The following is a 16,817-nucleotide window of genomic DNA, read 5'->3' on the forward strand; positions in this document are numbered from 1 at the left end:
GCAGAAAACTCCAAATTTAGAAGAAATATGAAAATTGTCAAATGCGGCTTCCTTTGCAAGGGAGACAGGCCCAGCCCCCCCCCCCCCCCCACCCACCCACCCTGCCCCCTCCCTCCCCCGTAGATCTCCTTCTCAGACATTGCAGGTCATAGGCTGAGGTTACGGGGCCCTCACGCTAGCAAATCACAGAGCTCTGGGGGCTTTCCCTCATAGGTGCCTGCCCCTCGCCTCATATAAGGTCAAAGAAAAGTCTGTGCTCCCCAAGCCTTGCACCGGGAACCCCCTTCAACCAGTTGGGCTCACACATCGGCCATGGTAGCAGTGTTGGGAATCTCCCCAACACCTCCCACTTCCACCTCCCACCCCCACCCAGGCCTCACCACTCAGCGTCAGCCACCGGGCCAAGTCTAGGACAGACAGCAACACAGGAGCCCCCGAGGACCAGGGCCACAGGCAAAAGACAGCAGCACAAAGGTAAGTCTGCCTCTGCTACACAGCCTTACATACACCCCCCTACGTACCGTATTTATTTGGAGAGTGAAGCTAAAACTTTTAATTTGGATCTATACTCCAGCATTCTGGACTGGAGATGAATTGTTTTATATGAGGAGAAAGTACAGAATGTCACCTTTTTATTTGAGAGTATTTTCATATATATCTATTATACCGTTTAGAAATTAAAGCACTTTGTATCTAATCCCCCCATTTGAAGGTGTCTTAAGTATTTGGTTAAATTAATTTACAGTATATTAAAGTAGTAAAATGTTTAGTATTTGGTCCCATATTCCTAGCACACAATTACTACATAAAGCTTGTGACTTTACACACTTGTTGGATGCATTAGCAGTTTGTTTTAGATGTATTTCGGGTTATGTTGTGCTCAATATAAATGAATGGTAAATAATGTATTGTGTCATTTTGGAGTAACTTTTATTGTAAATAAGAATAGAATGTTTCTGAACACACACAAAGAGCATGCACCTCAAAGCATGCAAACCTTTCACCATTACCAATAACAGGAGAGGTTAGCATTTTGGGGGGTATGATCATTGTTCCTCTATAACTTTCTCACTAAGCATTATTCACAATTCATTAATATAAGTGAATTTGTCCAAATACTTGTGAAAAAACATATTAAAATGGGGGACTACATACATAAAGTGCTTTCATTTCTAAAACACATACTGTATGAAAAAAAAACTCAAATAATATGTGACATTCTGTACTGTCACCTCATATAAAACATTTCATCTCAAATCCAAAATGGTGGAGTATAGAGCCAAATGTACATATTTTAGCTTCACTGTCCAATTACATACTAGGGGAGTGTACATCTTTAGAGACAGGGTTCACTCCCCCAAAGTGGAAAATAGTCCACAGTTGACTGGTATATGTGACATATTGTATGGTCAAGTGATACCCTGATAGATGCTCATAGGTAGAAGTCTTGATGTGGCGGACGGGTAGGCGATCAACAGTGTACAAGGTTGAAGGTGACTGATAGAGAGTTCTTTGTCACCTGTCGTCTTCTCCTGTCTGTGCTGGAGGCTGAGGGCTGGATGACCTGGGGTCACTGTGTTTTTGACTGCCAGGCTCGTCTGTGGTCGCGCCACGGTGACATGTCTGTTGTAGCGCCACGGTGACATGTCTGTTGTGTCAGTGTGTCATGATGACAGAAAGCAGGCTAAACTGACACTGAGCTGATGAACAGCCAGGAGAAAGAGATGATGACTCTCACTGGGACACAGAATCAGTGTCACTCCAGTGTTACTCTTGGTACTGGTTGGTTTCAACCTTAACCTTGCTGCCATTGTCAGCAAGACAATGATTTACTGAGTTAGTGTGGGCGGGAGTGCATTAGGCTTCTTCAGTGAATACTTTACCTTGTGTTAGGTGACACAACAACTCATCTGAATGTGGTGGGGCCAGACGAGCACCACTAACAATGATCTCATTTCTATATTCTTGTGGTTTAATATAACAATCAATAAGAGTGTGGAGGTATAACCGAAGTTATAATCATTGCCTGGGTGGAGGTATAACCAAAGTTATAATCATTGCCTGGGTGGAGGTATAACTGAAGTTGTAATCCTGTCAGGGTGGAGGTATAACTGAAGTTGTAATCATGTCAGGGTGGAGGTATAACTGAAGTTGTAATCCTGTCAGGGTGGAGGTATAACTGAAGTTGTAATCATGTCAGGGTAGAGGTATAACTGAAGTTGTAATCCTGTCAGGCTGGAGGTATAACTGAAGTTGTAATCCTGTCAGGGTGGAGGTATAACTGAAGTTGTAATCATTGTCTGGGTGGAGGTATAACTGAAGTTGTAATCATGTCAGGGTGGAGGTATAACTGAAGTTGTAATCCTGTCAGGCTGGAGGTATAACTGAAGTTGTAATCCTGTCAGGCTGGAGGTATAACTGAAGTTGTAATCCTGTCAGGATGGAGGTATAACTGAAGTTGTAATCCTGTCAGGATGGAGGTATAACTGAAGTTGTAATCCTGTCAGGCTGGAGGTATAACTGAAGTTGTAATCATGTCAGGGTGGAGGTATAACTGAAGTTGTAATCCTGTCAGGCTGGAGGTATAACTGAAGTTGTAATCCTGTCAGGATGGAGGTATAACTGAAGTTGTAATCCTGTCAGGCTGGAGGTATAACTGAAGTTGTAATCCTGTCAGGCTGGAGGTATAACTGAAGTTGTAATCCTGTCAGGCTGGAGGTATAACTGAAGTTGTAATCCTGTCAGGGTGGAGGTATAACTGAAGTTGTAATCCTGTCAGGCTGGAGGTATAACTGAAGTTGTAATCCTGTCAGGGTGGAGGTATAACTGAAGTTGTAATCCTGTCAGGATGGAGGTATAACTGAAGTTGTAATCATGTCAGGCTGGAGGTATAACTGAAGTTGTAATCCTGTCAGGCTGGAGGTATAACTGAAGTTGTAATCCTGTCAGGCTGGAGGTATAACTGAAGTTGTAATCATGTCAGGCTGGAGGTATAACTGAAGTTGTAATCCTGTCAGGGTGGAGGTATAACTGAAGTTGTAATCCTGTCAGGCTAGACAAGCAGCATTTACAGTCTCTGTTGTCCTTTTACTTATGTCATGGAAACAATGTGGTCACTTTTCACCTCTGCTATTTCAATATATGTGTGTTTACATGAAGGAGAGTGAAAGAGGTCAAGGTTGAGGGCTGATTAATATAATAAATAAATATAATGAAGTACTATTACCTGAACAATGGCAGACACTTTCTACTGGTGGGACTGTCCTATTACTCAGTTCCTTCACAACAAGTGGCTAGCAATACAGCCTGAATCTAATCACCATGGAAACTAAAAATAATGTGTTGTCTGCTTTATATTACCTCAACATGCTTAGCAATTCTATTAACTGTCTAAATTTAGTTCAAGATGTATCTGTTGTTTTCCTCTTTTGCTGCTTTATCTTTGATACAGGCCTGGTGTTTAGCTGTTTCCTATAAATCAGTGGTGTGATCCTGATTAATGCAGCACTTCATTGTGTCGGTTAGGTGGTTGATATTAGGCAGCTACACAACAGAACGACAGATGCCTCCACACACCGCTTCAGTGTCATAAGCAGACGGTTCTATAAACAAGGATGATACTCATTAACATTGTGACAGTCTACAAAATGTGTACACAAATGAATGCAACGCTGTAGCGTCTTCCGACATGAAGTTATCTTTCATCAGGGTATGAAAAGGGAAATGTGAACACAACGGAGACTGTGAGGGAGGGAGAGGAAACCGTCTGGAAGCCATCAAATCACAGAGCCTTTTCACATGACCCCGTAATGACCCTGGCTCTTCCTCCCCAGGGGACCCCCGTTCCCAGGGTCCCTCTCACATGTACACCAGGGTGGGAGGGGAAACAAGGGGTTAAGTCCTCAGAGAATGACAAAGACCTCTTTTCAGATGCTCAAAGGAGGACAGACAGAAAACCCTGGCCTGATCATACACACACCTACATACTGTATTCTCTCCCTCCCTCTCACTCTCAGGAACACACACACAATACCCCAGAGGTTGTTTGGTTCTCTTCTATACTGTCTATATGGGTGGGTGAGGTTATCTCCATACTTTGTCTTACCATCCTTTGGATGCTATAGCAGCTCAAGCAATTTTTCCGTAGCTACACCCTCACATTCATGATTCCATCTCTCTCTCTCTCTCAGCATTCTGGGAATGCTTCAGTCGTTTTATAACTTCCTCCCTGGGTTGTAAAATGCTTTTCCTGCTGGGCTTATATGACTCCTCAAAAAAGAAGCTAGATTGTCTTTTTGAAATCTCTGATTTATCTAGTCAGTTTAATGGCCACTGTTCTTTGCCTCTTACATGTTGCTAATTCCTTCTCTTATTTCATTGTGTGCATGTATGATGCACATTCACAACCTTTGACACCTGGCTGAAGAAATTGCCCAATTATTGCTCAATTCTGTTTATCCATGAGCCGTATGAGCGTAAGAAGGAACTTCACCCCCTGTGTAAGAAAGTCAGTCGTAAATCAGTTTATTATTCGTCTGTAGTGTTTTTAAGTCCATTATAGTTCTTGTTAATAGTGTATTATTCATCTGTAGTGTTTTAAGTCCATTATTGTTGTATTATTTTTCTTTAACTTTTATCTAATTAGGCCGGTCAGTTTAGAACAAATTCTTAATTACAATGACGGCCTACCCTGGCCAAACCCTAACCCGGACGATGCTGGGCCAATTGTGCGCCGCACTATGGGAATCCCAATCACAGCCGGTTGTGATACAGCCTGGAATCGAACCAGGGTCTGCAGTGACGCCTTCTAGCACTGAGATGCAGTGCCTTAGACCGCTGCACCACTCGGGAGCCCAAGATAGTGTATTATTCATCTGTAGTGTTTTTAAGTAAATTATAGTTCTTCATCATCTTTGTTTTATTTTCTGGCTATTCTAAAAAATAATTTACAATTCACTATCTAACCTACACACAAGCCAATGCGCGCACACACACACACACACACACACACACACACACACACACACACACACACACACACACACACACACACACACACACACACACACACACACACACACACACACACACACACACACACACACACACTCACACACACACACACACACAACACACACATACAACACACACATACAACACACACAACACACACACACACAACCTTCTTTGGCCCATTGTGATAAGAGATTCATCCTTTCTCAGAAATTCTCTCTCCGTCTTGAGCAATCCACCCAACCCAAATTACCAAAGTGCTGGGAATCCTGTGTTTATGGAAGGCATCTGAGGGAGCGTTGTGGGATCAGGCATGGGGGGGGGGGTCTGCTGTCCTGGATCTGGGATAGGATGAGAAACACAGCACATTGACCTACCATGGTGAAGATGGGGCATGTACTTTCAAGTCCAAACAAGACGGGCCCCCAAAAGTAGAAATATGCTTCAAGTAAACAGTTTATTATGTAAGAGACGCAGCCTTTGATTTCACAGCTTATTTGACTGTCGGTTAGGCATTAGCACAATCGATCACAGTAATAATTTATCCTCTGGATGGTTTAGTTAGACAGGGATGCACAAAGTTGCTTCCATAAGTTTCTGTCAAATACTACTCTGATCATAATGTCTCAATGTATATCCATGTGTTACAAAGTAAGGCCCACGTGAATGTTTACCATGACTATTCAATTAGCCTCTACTGTGACATTCATTTGTTTCTTTGTTCTTTGCCTCTGAATTCTGAGAGAGAGAGAGAGCTCAGAGGTACTAGAGAGGGCTGAGCTTCATCAACATCTGACTCATCCTCTGTGGTAGACACAGAGAGCAGGCAGAAGAGGGAGAAAGAAAAGAGGAGAGAGCGAGGGAGGCCCCCCCTCACCCTCCTCACGCTTCCTGCCTAGATGATTTAAGGAGATGGGGAGAAATGAGAGGGGACCTTAAAAGGCAATGTTTGGGCGTCCATTATCAGGCCATGGGTCTGTGTAAACACAGTGTCTGCCTGCACGTCTGTCTGTATATCTGTGGAGGTGAGCACTTTGGCACAAGCTTAGGCACTTCACAGTTAGAGACACTTGCACACACTCACTCACATACACACCAAAGTAAGCAAGTCCTGGCAATGTATTTTTCACCTTGTCACTTTCAAGTGATAGTTTCTTGACATCGGAGAAGAGTTGAAGTGAAAAAGGTTTACAAATCATTTTGACAGATGTTTAGGCTGGAAAGATCTTCAGTTATACGTTAAAATAGCCAGGTATTTAAATCAATGATATACAGAACATTACATTCATAACATCTAGCATATGCCATATACACGGCTCTTTCCATGACATACTGACCAGGTGAAAGCTATGATCCCTTATTGATGTCACTTGTTAAATCCACTTCAATCAGTGTAGATGAAGGGGGGGGGGATTCAATATTAGGAAATTGTTCATAATGTGTATAGCAAACTGTAGGCAAAGCTATATCCTTGCCTATACATGCATAGTAGTACAGACACCATTTAATACTCAGAAGAATGTGCACCATTGCTGTTGTATATGGCTAGATAACATTGATGTCATAACAACTACACTAGGTAAAACCGGATAAGTTCTAGCTACTCAAAAAACATGAGGAATCCCGAGTCCGTACGGGAGTTGCAGCGATGAGACAAGACAGTAACTGCTAACAAATGGATACCAAGAAATTGGGGAGAAAAAGGGGGTAAAAAATCGTTTTAAAAATGTCTCTCTACATACAGTATAAACCACTTGTTCAAATAAATCAATATGGTGAAGTGAACACGACATCATCTTTATAAGTCAAAGTAATTTAATAAGTACTTGAAATGTTTGAGTTTAGCAGTCCACCTTACTTAGAAACTATGATTTATCATTACTCAAATGTAACTGTAAGTTTCCTTTTACTCAGAGCCAGTCGATCAATAATATAACAATACTTTTAGCAAAAAAATGCATATTTAATTACAAATCCGTAGAAACTATGAGAATAAAAAAGGTTCAGAACTTTTGTGAAACATCACAGCACAGTTGAAAAATACAGTGCATTGGGAAAGTATTCAGACCCCTGACTTTTTCCACATTTTGTTACGTTACAGCCTAATTCTAAAATTGATTATATCGTTTTTTCCCTCATCAGTCTACACACAATGCTCCATAATGACAAAGCAAAAACAGTTTTTGTTATAAAGAATAGAACATTTAAGTACATAAGTATTCAGACCCTTTACTCAGGACTTTGATGAAGCACTTTCGGCAGTGATTACAGCCTTGAGTCTTCTTGGGTTTGACCCTACAAGCTTGGCACACCTGTATTTGAGGAGTTTCTTCCATTCTTCTCTGCAGATCCTCTCAAGCTCTCAGGTTGGATGGGGAGCGTTGCTGCACAGCTATTTTCAGGTCTTTCCAGAGATGTTCGATTAGGTTCAAGTCTGGGCTCTGGCTAGTCCACTCAAGGACATTCAGAGACCTGTCCCAAAGCCACTCCTGCATTGTCTTGGCTGTGTGCTTAGGCTTTTTGTCCTGTTGAAAGATGAACCTTCGCCCCAGTCTGAGGTCCTGAGCGGGTTTTCATCAAGGATCTCTCTCTACTTTGCTCAGTTCTTCTTTTACTCAATCCTGACAAGTCTCCCAGTCCCTGCCGCTGAAAAACATGCCCGCAGCATGATGCTGCCACCACCATGCTTCACCGTAGGGATGTTGCCAGGTTTCCTCCAGACATGACACTTGGTATTAAGGCCAAAGAGTTCAATCTTGGTTTCATCAGACCGGAGAATCTTGTTCCTCATGGTCTGAGAGTCCTTTAGGTGCCTTTTGGCAAACTCCAAGCGGGCTGTTGTGCCTTTTTCTGAAGAGTGGCTTCTGTTTGGCCACTCTACCATAAAGGCCTGATTGGTGGAGTGCTGCAGAGATGGTTGTCCTTCTGGAAGGTTCTCCACAAAGGAACTCTGGAGCTCTGTCAGAGTGACCATCGGGTTCTTGGTCACCTCCCTGACCAAGGCCCTTCTCCTCCGATTGCTCAGTTTTGCCTGGCGGCCAGCTCTAGGAAACCTGTTGCACTAAATATTTCTGAGTACAGTAACATAAAGTGATTTTATATTCATTACTGAAACCGATAGTCACTGTGACCCTGTAGGCCAGGGGTCCAGATTTGAGTTGTATCAGCTTGAAATTCTTTATTAACGCCCCCCATTAAGCCACCCCTCCAATATAATTTCCCAGTGGGCCTTGCCTTTTTGAGTGAATTGTGGAGTTACTACCCATGGCTGTATTTGTTAGTGACAGAGACATGGTTGTTGAATTTGTTCATTTTCAGTCCTGTGGCCTTCACCAAGTGAGTCCATAGGCAAATGTTATCATTATAATTCAACTCTTTATGACAAAACATTACATATCTCATAAAGTCTTATTTTGAGGCTTAGCTTAACTTGATTACAGTGGTCTGAAATTCATGGTTTGCAGGCCACATCGGGTCTGCAAGTAGGGTTGCAAAATTCCAGTAGCTTTCCCAAAATTCCCAGATTTTCAAAAAAAGGAGGATTTCCAGGAATCTTACATTTCCCAGGTTTTCCAGAAATCGCAGTAGTAACATAATTTTGCAACCCTACCTGCAAGTCACATTATTCTGCCTTGCAAAGTGATGTGTAATTCCTATTAGAATCCATCCAGAGTGGGGATATCCAACAGCTTAAATGTGTATCCACCAGCAGCCTGCATTCATAATGCCAGGGTCAGGAACAGTGGGAGGAGACTACCTAAACCATTTAAACTGGAATAACCATTTCAATTAGAGTTGCAAAAATTCTCACTAAATGATTGGATTAGTTTAAAAATGTATGTTATTTATCTTTGGGTAACATAAAATCAATCACTACATGCAAAACATGCAAATATACAGTATATATTTTTTTCAAAGAATCTACCTGCAGTAGAGAATACTGGGAAAGTTAATTCGTTATCATAACTTTTTTTTTTAATTGTTGGTGTGACTTCTCATTTAGTTTTGAGTCAGTATCAAGAACATTTAAGTAACAGTGACTTTGAGTTCAACTTACTAGAAGTATTTGAGTTGAAAATAGCTTTGGGTTTACAGTGTAATAGTCAAATGTTTTTAACAAGGAGCATGGGAAACAGGAAATGAATACAGAATGTGATGTTTATTGTTGGTTATTAAGTGTCTGTGGTATCAGTATCATTAGACACAGAGCATGGGAGAGTGTTGTGTTTGTTAGTAATGTTTTTTCGGCCTGTAGATATCTGTTTGGGTAAGACATTCGGGGTCCTGGATGAGACCTGTATCTACAGTGCATTCAGAAAGTTCACACACATCTCCACATGTTGTTGTGTTATATGCAGCCTGAATTGAAAATTGATTAAATTGAGATTTTCTGTCTCTGGCCTACACACAAATCCCCATAATGTCAAAGTGGAATAATGTTTTTAGAAATGTTTACAAATTACCCTGTCTGCTGCAATACTTCACTTTAGTCTCTGGTAGACTCCCAGCACGTTATTTAGGCAACACCTCACTTTAGTCTCTGGTAGACTCCCAGCACGTTATTTAGGCAACACCTCACTTTAGTCTCTGGTAGACTCCCAGCACGTTATTTAGGCAACACCTCACTTTAGTCTCTGGTAGACTCCCAGCACATTATTTAGGCAACACCTTGCTTTAGTCTGGTAGACTCCCAGCACGTTATTTAGGCAACACCTCACTTTAGTCTCTGGTAGACTCCCAGCACGTTATTTAGGCAACACCTCACTTTAGTCTCTGGTAGACTCCCAGCACGTTATTTAGGCAACACCTCACTTTGGTCTCTGGTAGACTCCCAGCACATTATTTAGGCAACACCTCACTTTAGACTCTGGTAGACTCCCAGCGCGTTATTTAGGCAACACCTCGCTTTAGTCTCTGGTAGACTCCCAGCACGTTATTTAGACAATATGGCAGCCCTTCTTTGTGACTGCTCTTGGATTTTTCTGGCTTCTCCTTCACCTTCGCGCCCTTTTCCCTTTTATGTCAGTCAGTAGCATTCTGTGACTAGAAAAGGGAATGTATGCAGCCAGCCGACAAGAGAGGGAGAGGTGGAGGAGGGAGAGAGGTGGAGGAGGGGCATGCACGTTGAGCGCAGAGACAAACTATCTGCCTTCCTGCAAGAGCCTGAAAGAGTGAATGCTTATCGAAAGTTCAGCTACATTTTCCGGCTTAGAATTCCTTATAAGGGCAGAGGGAGGCTCCATGTGAGGTTGGTTGAGACAACCTCGAGCTCTTTCGTCTTGGGGAGAGCTCCAAATTGCTCTGGAATTCTCCCCTTGTTTCTTCTTTATTTTCTTCACCTCTTTTTGGTTTTGCTTTCCCTCGTTGGACTAAACTGAAAACTCCTTCAGTTGAATTACAGGAGATTTATTGTACTCCTAAATAGACCTCATCATAGCAGCTTTTGGACACTTAGTTTGGACTCTTGTCTGTGAGAACAACGTAGAGCATGGCTCTGTATAGGTCATCTCACTAAGCTAGTCAGTATCTCTACAGGCCATGCCTTAGCCACAAAATTAGACACCGCTATCCATGAGCCCATACTGTTGAGTGTCCAGTTCCTGTGTGTGTCTGTGTGAAGTCTTGTGAGTCTGCTGTCTGTCTGCTGGAACTAGTGTTGAACTGTTCTCTTCTATATCTATCCTATTTAATTGTGGGGTAAACAGCAGAGGTCTGCCGGGACCCACTGAACTAAAGAGCAGGACATACACTGTATCCCATTGGTGAGAATCACATGCGGTCCCACAGTTACATCAACCTAATCCTCCTCAGAGTTCAGAAATCATAGTTGTGATAGACAGCTGATGTCACTTCTTAGAAATGTTAATAATAATGCTTTCATGTAGAGTCTGGTGTGTCACTGTGAGTATCACAACTCCCATCCCTCATCCTGGGTCAACTCCCATCCCTCATCCTGGGTCAACTCCCATCCCTCATCCTGGGTCAACTCCCATCCCTCATCCTGGGTCAACTCCCATCCCACATCCTGGGTCAACTCCCATCCCTCATCCTGGGTCAACTCCCATCCCTCATCCTGGGTCAACTCCCATCCCTCATCCTGGGTCAACTCCCATCCCTCATCCTGGGTCAACTCCCATCCCTCATCCTGGGTCAACTCCCATCCCTCACCCCGGGTCAACTCCCATCCCTCACCCCGGGTCAACTCCCATCCCTCACCCCGGGTCAACTCCCATCCCTCATCCCGGGTCAACTCCCATCGCTCACTCCGGGTCAATTCCCATCGCTCACCCCGGGTCAACTCCCATCCCTCACCCTGGGTCAACTCCCATCCCTCATCCCGGGTCAACTCCCATCCCTGAAGGGCACAGTCAGTACGTCTGTCTAAGTTGGCTGAAAGTCACTGAGGGGAAGGCTGTGTATCAGATGATATCAGATCCAAGGAAATTTGTTTGAAACCTTCCTATCCCTAGCGTCCCACAACATCACTTCCCCCCGCGATAGAATAAGCTGATAGTGTGTTCTTTACTCTAATTCCACTATGGGTGTTGTTGACTCAGAGTTGTATTTTTACAACCAAGCATAATCACTAAATAAGTTACTGTAACTAAAATCAGATATAGTCTCTGAGCTCCATGGGAGTTTCCTCCTCCCTCCTCCCCCTGTTTCTCCTCCACCTTCTCCTCTTCGTGGTGGCTGAGGTCTGATGTTGGGAGGCAGGGCACTGTGGTGTCCTGACCTTAGTGATTCCCAGAGGCCCAGGGAGCTGGTAACCATGACACACAGTGACACACATTCTGCCCCTGCAACTAGCAACTAGCATAAACTAGCATAAACACCAACTAGCAACTAACATACATAAACTACCAACACATAAACTACCAACTAGCATAAACACAACACACATCTACAGTCAGTTATATTGTTATTATAATGTTAAAATATTTAATTAACTGGTTATCTTATCTAATGTATATGATTACACCAGTCTACATTCTAAATAAATAGCAATAAGAATCTACTGAGAAATGGTGCATGCCGACTTTAATTGAGAAAGGAGTGGGAGCAAGGCTAACGGGATGAGAAATGAGAAGTACCTATGCAGTGATTGAGCAAGAGATTTCAGAGTGGTATAGCTGAGGGAGGAATCCTGGATGTAGCATGAAGAGTAGAGGAAGTGTGTTTAGAACAGAGGGAGAGAGGGAGCTCCTGGTTGGGGTTTGGCTGGGTGTCCTGCAGGTAGGGGCTTAGTTTGGGTGATGCTGCTGGCACTCTACCCCATCTGCAGTTGCTGTGAGAAGAACGTGCTGGAACAGGAGATGGCACCACACCCTTACAGTCATTACGGCAGCATCTCTTAACAACATGCTGCTGATCAGAACTCTCTGTGGCCACAATCCAACATGGCTAAAGCTCCTGGAAAATCAGTGCCACAGGCATCCCAAAACATCCCCAGTACACCAATCCCTAGCAGTGAGGGACCGGGATATAGATAGGGGTAGGGTGGGATGGGCTAACAACTTGCACACAGGTGGGTGGGCTGTTGTGTGCAATGACAGGGGGGGGGGGGGGGGAGCTACAGGGAGGAATGCTAGTGGGAGCAGGGTGCAAGGGGAACACGGACAGGATGGAGCAGCGTTTAAATATGCAGGCGGGAAGGCAAGCAGGGGTCAAAGTCGTTTCCTGTTCCCCAACAATAACGTTTACAACCCCCACATTCCCCAACATACAGCCAGCCAGCCTTACTCTTTATGGTACCACCTCTCTTACAGTTTCCAATTAGAAAAGAACTGTACAGACAAGACAACTTTCATAATTGAGTTCAGAATGTTTGCTTCATGTTGTTTGGTGAATGCCCTTAAGAATCCTTCCATTGCTCTTTTTTCCCTACAGGTCAGTCTGAGCTGGGGTCTTAGACAAGAATCAAACCAGAGAGGTTCTACCACCATCCACTTTGCTAGTCAAAACAACCCTTTTCTTTAGTGATGTGAAGAGAAGACAGGTAAGGTATGATTGGGTGGGTGGGTGTGCCAGAACATTGGCATTGATATTTTACTGTGTAACTCTATTGCTTGGTCTTCAGGCCCCAGGTGCAGTGCTGCATCTCTGGTCAATTGGGAGTCTGAGATGAAGCACTGTAGCTCGGGAAGGAGGGTGCTGCTACAGCGGGGTGAGCAGTCTGGGACAGAGGGATAGCTCTGTCTATCTCTATGCCTTATAATCATGGAGACCATGCATGGAAGCTGTTTATTGTGGCGATATGTGCTCAGAATTTTAGGGAGGGAGGGCTCCCGTGACTGGTTCTGCCCCTCCCAGTCTCTCTCTCTTGCTCTCTTTCGCTTTCTCTCTCTCTCTCTCTCTCTCTCTCTCTCTCTCTCTCTGTCTCTCGCAGGTCTGGACACATATCTGAGATAACAAATCATCATTCCACCCATGATGTTAACATGTTAATGGACCATTAAAGACTAGTTCCTGGTGTGTTTTCCATGCTATAATTTATCTCCTCCTCCTGAGTGCATTTACAGCATTACCCTGGGCTTTTCCTCGCCCCCGGGGTCCAGTTTTCCCAGGAATCCCTTGGGTAATCACAACGGGGATTCCTGGAAATACTGTTCTTGGGGGTGGGGCTTGACTACATGGATCTGGGATAGTAATACAATCTGCTTGTAATATGTTCCACAGGCATGTGGTTGCAACGTAATGTCATGTGAAAATGATATGACTGGGGAAGGACGATAAATAAACAGATGGAACTAGCTACTGCATACGGTACAGTATATCTTGATGCAAGGCAATTCTGGGTGCACACTCTGATGTAAATTATGCTACACCATTTTATATGCATTTCACTGTCAGAGGATCTTAATAAAGGCATATCATGTTATTTAACAGCTATTTATAACTCCACTTTTTCTTTTATTTTTTTATGGGCAATGTTGACACTGTGCAAATGTTAAAACTCAATAAAAGTTAACAATTCCAACATGTCTATCTCAGTCTTTCAACTTTATTGCAACACTGCAATTTTGATCATCATGTAAACTTGCTGGAATGACCCAAATCTAATTCTGGACAAACTGCCAAATATGAAAACAGTGCCCTCTACGTGTAGATATCCACACTACACATTGCTTGTCAACATTTTCACCACAAGGGGTCAGAGTTGAGCCACTTCCTTACATGTACTAGGGGTAGGCCATCATCCTACATGTGCTACATCAGATTGCCATTATGGCAGACCAAAAATATTTGAGTCTTAACATATTTCAGTTCACATGGAGTAGCATTTAGACATAGAGGAAATGTGTATGAGTGTTTGTGGGCACTATTCTACAAACATCTTCAAGATGACAAGGAGCGTGTACCCCAAACGTGATGTTCTGTGTTCATTACAAGACGAGTTGAAACAATGTGTAAGTTTTAGACAAATAGATCTCCTTTGGTAGGAAAACCTAAATCACTGTTGTATGTATAAATGTATTAAAATGGGTAACTTGGACAAAGCTCATAGGACTACAGGCAGGGGACTGTTAATATAATATGTCAAACAATAAAAACCTTTATTTGGGCACTGGGAAAAGGGAGAAGAAAGTGCTTTGACATGAAATCACTTATGAAGAGATTTAGAAAATCTCTGGGAATGTAGCGTTCTTTTGGGCTCCAGAAACAGGTGCTATACAACCTTACCCCTTCAGGCATTCAGGAAGAACATGCGCCGGTGACTTGTGTCAAAGTAGGCGGGTAGATAGTCACATTCGTAATAGCTTCGCTACACAATATCATCTGTTCATCCATTGACCGTCTACTAGACATAGAACATTGTGCGGGCTGCAGAAATCTGAGCTTTGATATAAGAAAGACGAGCACCCCCTCGGTAAATGTTCCCTAGCTCTGCTGTCGCCTGCCTGCAGTCAGTTGTAAGATGGTCTTCACTGGAGGGGGAATGTAACAGGCACAGCGTATGAGTAGGAAGGCAGGCAACGAGAGACAGGGAGAGGGTGGCCCTTTAAAACTCACTCCCTTCAAGGTTATCTGGAGACACCTCTGGGATCTCATCCAATCAACAGGAGACTCCTCAGGGACCTCTTTCAACCATCTGGAGACTCCTCAGGGACATCTTCCAACCATCTGGAAACTCCTCAGGGACCTCTTTCAACCCTCTGGAGACTCCTCAGAGACCTCTTTCAACCATCTGGAGACTCCTCAGGGACCTCTTTCAATCATGTGGAGAATCCTCAGGGACCTCTTCCAACCAACTGTGGAAGCCCATTCCTCAAAGGAGGGTGGGGGAGGGGAGTGCACACTCACAGACACACAAGGCACTTCTGGGATGCCTATATGCTGTAAGCTCTTGGTCATGTTTGGCTCTACTTGCCAACTGGAATCCACTACTGTGTTGATTTGAAATGTTAATGTTGTTCCCTACTGTTGTTCCCTACTGTTGTTCCCTACTGTTGTTCCCTACTGTTGTTCCCTACTGTTGTTCCCTACTGTGAGAAACAGTGGAGACACAGAGAAGGTAATGTAATTCACAGCAGTAAATAAACATATTCATACTTTGAATCTGTTGACTTCAATGGCTCTTTGTAAGACTGTGGGTGGCCGTATGTATCAGAGAGGACTTATATTTGCTGTGGAGATGAACTGCTGCATTCAAGATAGACAAAGATGTTAGCAATATGAATAAAACAATTATCAGCATCAAATGACAATACTTAAACCATTAATAGATACATAAGGAAGTTAACACTTTACTCTCAGTGGCATTCTTTCTGTCTGAACTTTGTCTCTTTGGACTAGGGTATTAGCATTTCCCAGATTCCATGTCAACCATGCTATGTCACAGCTCAGCTAACTCACTAGGCTCTAAATGTTATCCACGGTACACAAAAGGTTTCTAAAGTAACCTATGATAGGTAGCATAGCATGTGTCCCACCAATGAATGAGAATTCAAATACAACAAACATATAACCTTGTAGATAAGGCCTAGCTGTTTCATGCTATCTGATTAAGTTGGTCAGGTTAATCTGCTCCTCCTGCTATCTGTTCCCTCCCTCCCGTTGAGTCATCAATGGGAGGGGCACACTTAGCATTGAGGCACTTGAATACACACCCAAACTCCCTTACCTGCTGATAAAGCTGACTGCAACACACCTTGAATTGGGTTCGGCCCAGTTCAACCCCCTCGCTGAGTCACCAGCTGCTGTCAAGGCCTTGGAATCAGAGGCAGAACAAGCTGAATCTAACTTTTTACATCCAGACTGGAGAGTGGATAAGGGAAGGGTGACTGACGCGGCTGCGCCAAAATCAAACCATAGCGTTTGACCAGCACCTTTGCCACATCGACAGGTCACTCTCTGCTAGTGTGAAAGGAAGACTCCCAGTGCTCTTCACGCAGTCAGACTTGTTGGGCCAGGTGCAGGACGGGTATTGGCTATTCCCGTAGAGATAGAGGAATCTAGTGCCCAAAAGCCAGTTTTAGCATGGGAAGCGCCATTGAGGATTTTACTATTATTTAGAAGTAGTCAACTGGGTGGGACTTCCTAATAGTAGCGGTGCGTGGATAAAATCACTGGGGAAGCCAAGCCCCCCACACACACACTTAAATACAAGTAAAACTAAATGCATGCTCTTCAACCGATCGCTACCTGCACCTACCCGCCTGTCCAACATCACTACTCTGGACGGCTCTGACTTAGAATACGTGGACAACTACAAATACTTAGGTGTCTGGTTAGACTGTAAACTCTCCTTCCAGACCCATATCAAACATCTCCAATCCAAAGTTAAATCTAGAATTGGCTTC

At 43.6% G+C, this 16,817-nt stretch overlaps 1 long non-coding RNA gene across 1 annotated transcript; it reads left to right on the forward strand.

The window, feature by feature from the left end:
* The first annotated feature begins 279 nt into the window (after window positions 1–279).
* On the forward strand, window positions 280–13,995 carry LOC110504774. The gene is made up of 2 exons (XR_002470641.2): window positions 280–474; window positions 12,904–13,995. It is a non-coding gene; the product is annotated as an uncharacterized LOC110504774 (long non-coding RNA).
* The last annotated feature ends 2,822 nt before the right edge of the window (window positions 13,996–16,817 follow it).

This window comes from Oncorhynchus mykiss, chromosome 31 (genome assembly GCF_013265735.2).
Source record: "Oncorhynchus mykiss isolate Arlee chromosome 31, USDA_OmykA_1.1, whole genome shotgun sequence".
Lineage (NCBI taxonomy): Eukaryota > Metazoa > Chordata > Actinopteri > Salmoniformes > Salmonidae > Oncorhynchus > Oncorhynchus mykiss.